The sequence below is a fragment of the Eleginops maclovinus genome, chromosome 18, assembly GCF_036324505.1.
Source record: "Eleginops maclovinus isolate JMC-PN-2008 ecotype Puerto Natales chromosome 18, JC_Emac_rtc_rv5, whole genome shotgun sequence".
In the NCBI taxonomy this organism is placed as follows: domain Eukaryota; kingdom Metazoa; phylum Chordata; class Actinopteri; order Perciformes; family Eleginopidae; genus Eleginops; species Eleginops maclovinus.
Genome location: NC_086366.1, coordinates 14,855,608 through 14,869,443, shown reverse-complemented (window position 1 = coordinate 14,869,443; position 13,836 = coordinate 14,855,608). Strand labels below are relative to the sequence as shown.

The 13,836-nt window shown below is 40.9% G+C and overlaps 1 protein-coding gene across 7 annotated transcripts in view; it reads right to left on the bottom strand.

The window, feature by feature from the left end:
* The window catches only part of LOC134880111 (muscleblind-like protein 1), a 64,206-nt gene extending 53,015 nt beyond the window's left edge, over window positions 1-11,191 (bottom strand). For 6 of the 7 annotated variants that reach the window (XM_063906825.1, XM_063906828.1, XM_063906829.1 and 3 more), the window contains exon 1: window positions 5,888-5,997. The gene's annotated coding sequence lies outside the window, so the exon portion shown is untranslated. Of the gene's footprint in view, window positions 1-5,887; window positions 5,998-11,081 lie in introns of those variants that run through there. The other variant, XM_063906827.1, reaches the window with a different exon arrangement.
* Between the last annotated feature and the right edge of the window lie 2,645 nt (window positions 11,192-13,836).

Here is a 13,836-nt window from a genome sequence, read left to right as displayed (position 1 = left end):
AACTTCTCTCTTCAGACAGAGAGCTGCATGCGCTCCAAAGGGGCGTGGCCAGCTTCAGGTCCGCTCAAATTTAATGCGACAGTCACAGAATCAGCACCTCAGGAACAGGGCTGAAATATAGGGGTATGAGGCATGCTACAATGGGTGATCTGTTTGGTATTTTGAGAAAAACACTTCACAGACATGTTTTGTATAGATAGTGCCCTACTATATATTGTTCAAATATAGCACAATAGGAGACCTCTAATTGTTGCTGTCCTCATTTTGTTCACCCACTGTCTCAGCCCCTTGTATCTTAACATCCTGTTCCTTGTTCACACGACACCTCATGCTGCAGTAACCCGGTAATGTGCTGCAAGGTCGTCATTGCCACGGTAAGTAGGTAAACCTTGTCTAAAGCAAGGACAAAGTGGTTAATAGGGTCAGGTCCTGCGTGATATCATAGGAGCATGGTGGAAATCAAATGACATATACACACTTATCAAATGAGCTCTATGACATCTGCAATAGACAATGTCTCACACCTGAGAGCCATATTTTCAAAAATCAGATGAGTCACAGACACAGTCTATGATCACAGCCTGATATCAGCCCAGAACAGAAATGAAACATTAAGAAAATATATCATTGTTGTTGACAATTACCAAAATATATTACAATTTTTAAAGACGAAACAAGAGTAATTAGAAACTCATACAATGAACAAATGCTTGGACAATTCTTAGAAAAATGCAATATGCTTTTGGATTGTATCTATGATCCTGTAACTTTAACTTTGCTTTCTGTCTACATAATATAATATAAAACATCCTGTTATTTGTTGTGTTTTTAGTATATGTTAGCTAGTGTAACAGGATGTGGCTCAGTGGGTGACGTTGATCTTCAGATCAGGGGAGCACTGGTTCAATCCCTACTGCAGTCATCCTGTCATTGTGTCCATGGGCAAGACACTTCACCGCAAACTGCTCCTGTGAGGATTGCCCACAGTATTGACTAAGCTTTGGGTAAAAGCGTATAACAAGTGTCATGTAATAGCAGAATGATTTTTATTTCAGACTCTTATACATGTTTGAAATATTCCAAGTTGTATGGAATGTATTTAAGCATAAAACATATTTTACAATTGTTCATTTAATATAAATACAGCAGCACACACCACTCAAACACACAATGTTGAGTTATCAGGATAAATTATTAGCCTTGTAGAAGCCGTTTTTGTGCTACCTTGGGATACAGTATATAGATGGCTGGCATTGTTACAGGGTGAAATCTTAGTATTTTTTATCTTCATATATAAGTAATATTTAAGATTAATAAAAATAAAATAAAGATAATATCTCAATCAAGGGGACATGGCTCATAAACAAAAACATCAGATCAGGTGAGGCTGAGTAATGGATAAGTTTACGCCTTCACTTATCAAACGATACTTTCTTTGGCCCCCATAAAGCTATTGTATATCGTCCTACAATAAAATAATTTCATTTGTATTACTCTCTCCTTAAACTGCCTCAGGAACATTCAATGATGGACATCTCTGTGACATTAATGAGCTTGAATACCTTGCCAAAGGGACACAATCATTCATTCTGCTCCAATCTGAACCCTGTAGAACAAATTCCCAGTCCCACTTGTGCAAGCCTGTGATCTATTCCTCCAGATGTGCTGGTCATTGAGAAATTATGCTCCATGGATATTTGTATATTGTACCACCGAGGTAATTCTAGACCTCATATAATGTCGTAGCCTGAAACACACACACACACACACACACCCACACACACACACACACACACACACACACACACACACACTAGTATTGACCACAAACCATGAGACAGCAGATCTGCATCATCCACTGAGCATACACAACTACAGAGATGAATGGAAGGTCAGTCGGTCCATTGATATTCAATACACCACCATATGAGTAATATGTATGCATATGCACAACATCAACTATTTCTCATGAACGCGTTCTCTATCTCACACACAAAAACCCACCCAATCTATGACTCCCTCCTTCGGCTGTAAGACAAACAGAGGGGAGGGGAGAGGAGACGACAAGAGCAGTCAAGTGGCACGTGTGCAAGCTGTCGTCTGCACTGTGATATCAGCGCCAGTGTTTAAACAGCCTGACGTGCACAGAGAGACAGGAGGGACGGGGTGAGGCAGTTGTAGCAGACACCCACCTAAATAATGATGTGAGATATTGTACCTTTATATACATTGTTACCTGTTCATTTGTTCGTGATAGAAAGGGCAGGGGGAAGTAACATGATTGTGCATATATGCATATGTTTTGTATCATCTATTCAACTGCTTTCCCTCCTATATTCACTGCAGTGGCTGTGGTAGGGCCAGTGTGGTGTAATGCAGTGGCGGGGTGTCATTGAGTTCATGGACATAAACCACTGCCAGACCAGTCTGCTCCTTTCAGGAATAGCAATGGAGGAGGTGTGTATGAGTATATATTTGTGTGGGCGGGAGGGTGGAACAAGAGAGATTGGAAAACGGCGAGAATGAGAGGAGAAGTCACCGAGACGAGGAGACATATAGACAGACAGACGAGGTGAGAAACAGACAGTGAGTGATAGAAAGGAGACATCCAAGAGATATAGATGTTTTGGTTGGGGGCTAGGCAGACGGATGCCATGAAAAAGTACACTGCCCACTATGGAAATGCTCCTTTGTGTACATGTTCCACCTCCTCATGGCATTTCAAGCATGGAGGGCCTTTATCAGACATTAAAACGGTGAACACTCACAGACAGACACACACACACACACACACACACACACACAGTATTTCCTTTTTTTCTTTCAGGGTGTCTCTCTCTTTCTCTAGCTCTCAGATACATGCCGAGCTATACAGACACCGAGACATGCAGGCAGGGAATGATAAAATAAAAACGAGGAAGACCGACAGGTAGACAGAGGGCAGGAACAGGTGGCATGGCCCGAGAAAGACAGGGTGGAGATATTCAGCATGTAATGAGATGGGAGCAGAGTGAGAGAGATGATTTAGACACAGAAAGATACAATAAGTGCAGCAAGATAAGGATAATCCATGACACTGGAAAATCCTTGACAGGAGACGGTTCAGTAACAGCTGATTAGAAACTGAATGGCTGAAAAGCTTAATAGCAGAATTGTTGTAAAGAGTATGAAGCTCAATAGATGGAGATGACTAACTCTAATTATTTGCCCTTCTGCAGTCACGTAATTTGAATCAAATCAGGAAATACCGAAGGAGTGGATGCAACCCAAAACGAAATGTCTGCTATCAGTTTACAGAATTGCAGCCACACACACACAAAGTGCAGTATCCCTGACTTGTCATCAGAGCAGCATTTGGCCAAATTGGGGATAATCTGTAGTCTTCAGCTGTCTATGACCAGTGATTCAGTTTGACACCTTAATCTGTGGAAATCACAGAGGGCTCCACTGAGGAGCCAACTGTATTTACTATAGATTACTTCTTCCACTAGTGCACATTAGTCCAGTGACAGCTTTGCAGATGGCAGGGAAAGCAGCAATCATACGCCATTGACTGACTCACCGTGATTTTGCCACTTGCTGGAGGACTCCCCTAACCATTTGCCTGAGTGACCCACTGTCCATCTGCCAGTTATATGCACTGTGTTGATTTAAGGCTTGGGATTCAAAGCCATCTTCACTTACTTCACTCCTGCTATCACCTTGATCAGAGAATCTGACACATTTTCTTATTCCCCTATAATTGAATAATGTAAATTAGGTTGCCCATGTCATTATTCACATACACATTAATTGTCTCACCCACACACAAACACACTACTCATCTGTATTCGACACAGACTGCCCTGTGCCGGCTGAGGACAGCAGGGAGATGACATCACTTCTAAAGGACAGATTAGTTGCAGAATGAACAAGAAGGTGGGGGAGGATAAGAAAAGAGGACGAATTCCTTATTTCTCGTATTTTCAAAGAATCATTAGTCAAATGCAGGTAACTATGCAGTCTTTCCACCTCACTCTTTCTCCCCTATATTGCCTTCTCCCACACAGTTGTTTAGACGCTATCGTGTGTGCAGTGAAATTCAGTATGTATCTGAGTGCCTCTGCGCTCCTGTGTTCTATACTCTAATGACCTTGTAGATCTGCCCACTCCGATCTGCAGAGAAGCTTATTCAACCCACTGAGAGTCAGAAAAAAACAGAAAAAGAAACGGAGCAAGCCACAACAAAAGCCGATTGACAGGGAACTAGACGCACTAAGGGAGTGAAACTGTGAGGAAGAGACAGATGTGTTGAGATCTGGGTGTGTACACAAAACAACGGGAATATAAAGAGAGACGCAGTGTCTTTTGTAGCATCAGTTGGATGAATAATAGAAGTTAATCACTTTTTGTTACAAAAACTTGGGACATAAAAACACTCAAATTTCAATCAGCAATCATGCACTTTGACGTTTCTATTCAAGATTTGAATTACTTTAATTTCATTACTTTTAGTTTTTTGAGCCGCTTTGATTTGCTTGAAGATTGAAGGAAATATATTTGACCAGCAAAAGACTGATCAATTTTTATTGGTTGGTGTGTTGCCTTACTCAGGCTTTAGCTACCATGAAACTTTTGTATATATAAAATGAAGGTCTACATTAACATTTAGGTTTTCTTATTTATCAGAAGATCAGTTTTAAACATTGTGACTGAGAACCTTTTAAAAGTGTTGCGGCTCAATGCAATGCATTAAGCTTTAATAACAGTTTGATGGAACCTCCGACATGTAATCCATGCAGGACTTTGTTGAGACGTGTCAACACGAACTCTGATCACAGTTTACAGTACAGTGCAGCTGTCATAAACATATTGAAATGAGGAGACTGAGTGTGCATGCTCTGAACAGATTAATGGAAAAGAGTTAAGACCCTAAAGCTAATGCATTTCAGATACTTTGAACCTATTCCAGTAATTACTGTAAGCTTTTAATGAAAACAAACAAAAGGTGTTAAAAAATCCTGCTTGTGTTCAAAATTGAGTCCGCTCTATTTAATTTATTGTTTTCCCCATTAAAGTGGTGCACACGTATTACGCAAAGCCCTTTATCCATAACGTAGGTCCCCCCTCTTCCAATATGGCTCAGTTTTTTTGTACGCCGCTTTAATAATTTAATAATTTTCTTTCCTCATTGACTCAATCTTAAAAAAGGAATATCAACCCATTATATCCAAATTATGCTAGATGTTTGGCTTTTTCAGCAATGATTTTGTCTGTGCCCATGTATGTGTTAACGTGTTTATGTGTCAGACTGGTATAGGCAGCCTGGGAAAGCAGGAGTCTAATCATTTCCTGAGGGCAGCTGTAGTGCAGTCATTATACAGGATTGTTCTATAAGTAAGTGTGTTTCTGAGGGAGTCGGTGTGTGTTTTTATTAATTCATCCATAAACGTAAGACATATGAAGCTTTAGTGTTAACAGTGGGGGTAACACAGCAGGGATTTCAGTGAAGTACAATAGAGAAAGAAAGTTAAGTCTTCCAGAAAAGGGAATATGTGTCAGTGTGTGAGTCTCTGCATGAGTGTGTGTGTGTGTGCTAATCATTCTGCAGAACATTAAACACTAACATTACCCTTTCTTTTGTCTACTCAGCTCTTTTCCACATTAAAACTGTCCCGCCTCAAACTACCACACATTAGCGTTGACGCACGGTAGCCATCTGCATATGTACACACACGCTGTAACAGACATATAACTCACTCAAACAACACATCACACTAAACATCCAGATGGTGAATCAAAATTCCAAAGCAAGACGGCAGAACAGACCAGAAAATGTTACACCTCAGTCCTGTTTCGAAACACACGCAAAGTAACACACGTACTCAGAGTAACAGCAATGACTTACTGTATCTCTGCAAGGACTCATCTGACTGCTGCTGAGGGGAGAATGGAAAGTGAAAACCTCATGCTTGCTTCGCAGCACTCCTCTCTTTTGCTCCCTCCTCCCTCTTTTTTCCTTCGCTTACTCCCTTCCCTGCTTCTATTCCTTCCTCCTCCTCGTCCTCCTTCCCTCCCTGTCCTTCACTCCTTCCCTCTTGGCAGAGCCCTACTGTATTCAGATACACCAGTCTCCATATACGGCAGCACAGCTAAACATGTCACACATAATTTATCCACAGCAGGCTGCAAGTTCACCTTTCACAGCTCGCGCTTGGATCGTATGCAAAAGAGGGAGGAGAGCAACGCCGGGGAACTTAACTCAGACAAACTTCTTCTGTCAACAGCCACGATTTCATACCGCATGAGTGTGTGTGTGCTTGTCTGTGTGCATGTGTGTATGTTAACAAATGCAGACAATCAGACCGTGAAAATGCTACCCTAGACCAAAATGCAATTCACCTGCACTGTTTCAACATTTCCCTCTCCCCCTTTTCTTCCACACAGTCTCGCCTCCATCCATCTGCAGGCAGTAAATCTCATACAGATGCTGTTTGTGAGACCTGTCCACCTGCACATTCCCCCCTCTTCTCTTCCCTCTGCTTTCTTTATCTGTGCTTCTACCTTTGTAAACCTAACAGTAACAGAGAATGGGAGAACAACAAACTGAAAGCAATAAAGAAACAAACAATGAAAAGGGTTAACAAGAGGCAGAAAATACAGAGGATGAGTTAAATACGTTTGTTGTGTGAAAACAGGGTGATGCAGTGAGTTAAAGTGCAAGGATGGCAAGATTAAAATAATATGTCAACAAATAAGACGTCATCGAGAGTGCTGTCTGATGATTCCCTCTGATGTGTCAGGTTTTCCGCAATCGATTGTTTTAAAAATATATGCCTGCTGACCTATCGTCAGCCTGCTTGACTTCCCCTGGTTCAGCTTGTTTTTCAACTCAGCCTTCATATTGCACTGGAATGAAATAAACCATTTGGTACGAAGATAGCAGTGAAGAGAAGGAAAATGGAAAATAATAGAATAAAGGGAGAAAGATCGGAAATAATAATAGCTGCACTTGAGTTGCGGTGCTAGTTGGTAGCTTTATCCTCCCTCCTCCACAGCTTCAGTCCACTCACAGGACAGCAAGAGTCACAGCTCTGTTGCCATGGCGTCTAACTCCATCAAACACTACGTCAGGTGCATGTGTTTCTATGTGAGCATGTGTGACTGCGTGGTGTTGTGTCTGTTTGCGGCGGTGGGTGTGTATGTGTCAGGTGGGTGTTACCAAGTGACTCAGAGCAGCATGGCTGACTTGTGGCTGCAATATATCAAGGTGTTTATCACTATTGGCTTGTGGTGTGTGTGTGTGTGTGTGTGTGTGTGTGTGTGTGTGTGTGTGTGTGTGTGTGTGTGTGTGTGTGTGTGTGTGTGTGTGTGTGTGTGTGTGTGTGTGTGTGTGTGTGTGTGTGTGTGTGTGTGTGTGTGTGTGTGTGCAGTAAAGGTGTTGATTGAACTGCAGCCTGCAGCTTGCCCTCAAAAGAACCTATGATGGATCTCTGTGCTGCTTCAACTGTTAATGTTAGGCTCGAGCTTCTATAAATATTTATCAATTTGTTCATAGAGTCAAAGCAATGCACTACAGACGCTGGTAATATGAAATTTGCATTTTAGAGCTGACAACTCACTGACATGTGCCCAAAAAAGGCCCTGCAGTTGTCTTCCAGGAATATACTTGGTTGGGAATGGTATCTCCATGCTGTATTGTGATTGTCTAGAATACAAACAGACTTCTACTGCATAATCTGATGTCAGTTTTTCTCTAGAAAAAGCGTTGTCTCTCAAGTATTTCAGGGTTATGGTAAACAATTTAAATTCAATACTTTAATGACAGTACAAAAAAGAAGTATTCAATCTGCATTAACAGATTTTCTGGCTTCTTGATAGCAGCAGAAACACACTGTAAGCGTTGTGTTGCAAGTGATCTGGCAAATCAAACATGTTATCTCTTTTTACCTCTGGTTTGGTCTCTACCAACCTTATTTATCTGCAGTTTGGAGCTGGATGGTTAGTGCACAATGTCTGTTTTTAGACCCTTTCTGCAAAGAAAGCTGCTAACTGCAATGAAAAACAGCTGATGGGAGCATTGCGAGTGAATCAGTACAGGTGCAGGCCTACCAACAAAACAATATGCTTTAGGTTACTAAAAGGTTTCATGAAGCTATATATATATTTACACAGTTTCTACATACTATTAAATATTAAAATATGTTTACACACGGCAGCATCTTAACCTTGTAATTGAAATGAATTTAAACTAGCTGGTATCATGTTGTTGTAGTGTGATTTGCTGTGAACTTTTTAAAATAGGAAAATGTTAAAATATGAAACTACAAAACACTCAGAGAGTCACAGTGAAGTAGAAGTGAGGAGTAGAATTAAATTGAAATTCTCAAGTAAATAATAAGCACTTCATAATCATTTATAAGTACTTGAGTAAATGTACTTTCCATTTCCATCCTTTTCGTCTAATGGGAGAAACGCAGTGATGAAGAAACAGGGCACAGTGAAAGACTCGCAGATAATTGCTGCAATTGCAGATAATTTAATGCACACTAAGGTTCCTGCTCACTGCTCTGCTGATGTCTGTGTACAGAGGAGAGACTGCAAATAACTTTTTGGGCACTGCTTTCTATCACAAGCCAGTGTCTCTCACATCTCTGCTCATTCTGATCATATAGCAAGGAGGCCATGGATCCATGAACATGTGTCCGTTGTGTTCCAGATCATTAAAGACAGGAATGAGGGAAAACAATTGAGAAAAAGAACAAAGGCAGGAGGAGTTGGACAAGGAGATCTGGATCCATATATCACCTTTGATCCATGCTGCTAAGCAAATCCAGAGCTGGACTCAAAAGAATATCCACTGGAGAATCTGGAGTAAGGATCTTAGCGTATGGAAAATCCAGCAGGGAGACCCACTGTGAATCTGTGATATTTTAAACATTCATAACCGACCTCAGCTCTGTTCTTGAGTTTCTAAGGTCACACATGATCTTCAAACAATGGTTACTAATTTCAGTCAGGTAAAATTACATGACTTGCAGAGCATCTATGTCTTTCTCTTTAGTCTGAACAGCTCAGTGTTCTGGTACCAATTCTGGGGCCCCTGAATGTGACCTCAGTGGAAAATGTGGGATCTGTCAACACAGAACTCTATAACAGACCAGTAGTGTGATATATAAATGACCATTGTTCAAAAAGCTCCTGAACCCCCGACTGAAATAATTCTAGTAGGGCCATTGTTATTTTTTAACAAGACAACCATCTGTACAGTGTTTCTCTGTATCATCTAGAACTCTCTTTAAGGAATAGCTTATGTACCCAGATGACTATATAGTCACATATATGTGCATGCATATCAAGCAGCTCTCAGTCTCCTGAGCACAAACGCTGAATTATTAGAGAGCTGAGGCAGAGATATATAGCTGCTACTGTCATATAGGTGTCTGGTGAATAGTTATATCACATGACAACATTAAAGTGGAGGGGGGCTCTTAATAAAAGGAGATTAATAAAAGAGAGGAACCTCACCATTTTGATTATTGACAAGTAGATTTCTGTGGGGGAAATGCAGATAGAAGCCCAGCTCTGTCAGGGCTAAATGGAGACAAAATGAATATTCAGAAGACTTTTTGTCTGATCGGCATTATTTCCTTTTTTGCATTTCATTTCCCAAGTTGCAAAGCTGTTTGCATAGTCTGTTAGAGTGTTCAGCATAAACAGCCTCCCACATCCACATAATACTGACTATCAAAAGGTGCAACATACACAAGTCAAACAGTCTCAAAGCTGTTTTGTGTGGTAATATAAATAACATTACCTTGAGCATTATTATGTTTGAAATATGGATTTTTAGATAATGCAACTTATGTTTAATTGTTTTCTTCAGGGATCTCTATGATCCTTTGAGAATAAAGTTTAATTTAGAATTCATTAAGTTTCATTTTTTCCATTAAGCTCTCATTTGGACTGTCTGTTTTGTCTCCATGACAGTGTTGAAATGTGATTTCACAATGGGGTCCCATGGGTGGAGACTTGAAATTTCCCATTGGAGTCATTGGGTAATAAAGTTAAAGACGCCCTGCTGCAATCGCAGTTTCCAGCCTGCCTGTGTCTCTGGTGCAACAGATACGGTCACAAGCCTCATTGGCGGTTAAACCACAACTTACCCGTCATGGAGAAGCAACATTTTTAACCACCAATCAGCTTTCAATACTTTCCCTTGGCATAACATATATATAAACCTCAAAGACCTGCATAGTTCATCAAAGTATTTGTAATATTGGGAAAACAAGTACTGTATATTCAGATTTAATTACAAAGAGATTTTGAAAATGCTTCATCAGTGGTTGTCATTATGAAAGTGTGAACTATGATGCATCGTTCCATTTTGACTGACACATTAGGTTTACATTTTAAATACATCATTTGTCAGACTATAGAGTTAAATGAAGCATATTGGCCAATAAAATGTACTGCATAATTTACTATTAAACCTTTCAATACAGACAGTGTATCTTACTTTTGAATTCCTTATGTTATTTTAAAAGTTTTATTTTTTTTATTTTTTATTATTCTATTTGATTTATATGTCAAACGTGCCCAATTAACATGTAAATGTAAATGAAGGACAACGTTTGACTTACTGTCCTGTACATTTTAATGACATCATCTTTTGCATAAAGTTACACTATGTTCACCAGCACCCTGAGTATATAAGTACAGGCAAAACATTCCCAGGCTATTCAGATTAGCTATAGCTACTGTTCACCACTATCTGCAAGCTCTAAGGACAAAAAAAAAATGCTATGAAACAAACAATATTTTACATGCACATCAGTTATTTCAAATCTCTCTAGGATAATTCCATGTTTTTAAAAAAATCCTGAACTCGGCCCTTTCCAAGTGGGAAAAAATGACAGCAATTACTACTATAGCAACAGGCAGGGAAGTTGTCGGAATCATAACATGTCAAATATTAATGACACCCTGTAATCTCCAAAGAGCAACCCTCTCCTCCTCTTCAGAGGCAGCATCAGATAGATCAACAGATCATCCCATAAGAGCCGGTGGCTGTCAGCACGGCCACAAAAAAGCTTTCTTACCTGCCTGGTTGTCTGTGTGTTTCCCTTGCACTCGGTCTGGGTTTATGAGTGTGTGTGCACTCACACACAATCCCTCTGAACAGGAACTGATGAATCTGCACGACTTCAGCCCTGCAGCGTGCAGTGCATTATGGGGTTTCAGTCCCTCTCTCGCTTGCTCTCTCTCTTTCTCTCTCTCTCTCTATTGGCACAGTGTTAGAGGGGGATGTCCTCACCTCCTGTCTGGAGAGAGGAGGGTGAACTCAAACGCGTTGTCCACACACACACACACACACACATACACAGAAATTTAGAAGAAGCCTCATGATGACGAGCGCCGCTGCTCTGGTTGCCATGGCAACAGCTCCCCCCCACCCTCTCGCTCCTGTAGCTCTACAGTCTCGCTCGCCGTGTATACTGTTCAAATTGTGAAAGAAATAAATTCACTCATTGTATTCCTTTAATTCTTACATGTACTTCTTTATTCTAGCCTGAGCTTAACGGCTAACACAGAAAAGAGGAGGGACTGTTGCAGTTGAGTGACGATCACTAACTGTTGCTTCTGGTTCTTGGAATAAGACTTGCTGGTGTGTTGTGAGGGAATACAGATAGACACAGATAATCAAAGTTTGTGTGTTTGCACATGCATCTTTGAGAGTGTTTGCATTTCATTGTGTGTGTTTGTATTGATATCCTGGTTCCTAAAAAGCAGACTTTAGTTCCTGTTTTGAGGTTTCTTTCCGACCCTTCTGCAGCCATTTGATACCACACATTTCAGTCACATTACCAACGAGGGAAGCACAGCTGAATTGACCAATGGAATGAATGGTTCATGTGCACACATGCATGCAGGGACACAGGCATGCAGAAAGACTGACCGAGACCACTGGTGTAATTATTTACGTTTGCATCATTATTCACCTTCCTGGAGGCTGGTTCTAACTGTTATTTACTGGCTGATTCAGAATGATCATAGCTTGGTGGATTATCAAGTAAGGGAGGGTTGGGGGGGGGGGGTGACAGCCAGAAAAAGAGCAGAGGCTGATAGAGAGAGATAGCGGGATACGTACTGTAAAGGAGAGAGAATGATGGTGAGGAAGAAAAGGAGACAAGACCTTCTCTCCGCCGTCTCCCATGGCGACAGAGTGGGTGGAAGGCCTTTCTGTCCTCCAGGCCTGTAAATCAGCGGCTCACAGCTGAGTCCTGCATTGCAACCATCACACTGGTGACCCCCAACGCTAAATCTTTCAACATCTAGCCTGCCTGTTTTTGTCTCACAGCTTTCATCACTGTCTCTTCCCCACTGTTTCTCAGTCGTGCACTGCCCCATTCTGCTGCCAACCCTTACTGATGTACATGTTCATCCTTTACATCATGTTGATCAAGAGTGATACTATACCAGAAACAAACTGTAAGGAGAAAACTACATCTTCCATCCTGTTCTCTGTCTTTCCAGTAGCTATGGGACCAGGTAGGAATTGGGATTCACTGAACATTGATTGTTTCAAATCTTGGGAGAGTGATTTAATCAGTGCACTTGGCAGTGGAAGAGGAAAAGAGCAAGGTGTAGACAATGTGGGAGGCAACAGATGGCGGTAGGTGTGCTTGTTTGTCAATGCAGGAAACCAATTAATACTTGCTGCTCTACTTTACTCTTTGGGTCCTTGGAAAATGTGCCACTAAGTGAAAGCTGCCCCTCTAGGTCGGGTGTGCTCTGTGGGAGAGAAAACTGCATTGAATCAAGAAAAGGGTCTTTTCCATTCTGCATTTTTTAGCTTCTGGAAAAGCATAAATCTGAACAAGCTGGCATTATCCCCAAACCGTCATGTCCTCCGCTTAATAAAGGGTCCTTGAGTTTAAGGGACACTGAATAACCTGATCAGATTCAAAAGCCACGGTGATTAGTCTGCTCTTTGTGACTAATGGCAACAGCAGGTGTCCACAGGCCATGTGTGCCAAATCTATTCATTAGAGACATAGCTCTAACTGCTCACTCAGAGGCACACACACACACATGCACACACACACACACACACACACACACACACACACACACACACACACACACACACACACACACACACACACACACACACACACACACACACACACACACACACACACACAGAGCTTACTGCACATAGTAACTATTATTAACAACATTGCAATTACCATTAAGCCAAATCACTATTAGGATTGTGAATAATGATGGTGGAATAACTGCTGGTTTAATTATTACTACCACCAGACTTTTGTTTGTCATGTTTTGTGTACCGTTTTACACCTGTACATGCATTGTGCCTTTTTCTCAATTCTAATCATAAAGTGATAATAAGTGTACGCTTACAGCTACATTACACATTACATTTCATTTGGCTGACACTTTTATCCAAGCGACTTACAACAAGTGCAAAAAACAACAGTTTTTGCTGTCCTGATGTCATTGGGGAGCTCATTCCACCATTTAGGAGCCCTGATAGAAGACCGACATGTTTTTTGAAGCTAAAGACTTCAAGTATTAAAAAAACAAATGCTCTTTCTCATTGGGATTCTGTGGGAATTCACTTATTGGCAAATATTCATTTGCAAATACATTTTAAAGTATTTGCAATCTTACCAGGTGCTTTTTCGAAAGGAACCACAGGATATTGACATTGATTACAATAGTAAATGCTGTTTCATCCACTTCTTGGGGTCGCAATTTGAAAATGGTTTGTCATTTTACAGATACTTTTCGAACAACTGTTTGATATTCTATCTCTATTCTCAGCATTAA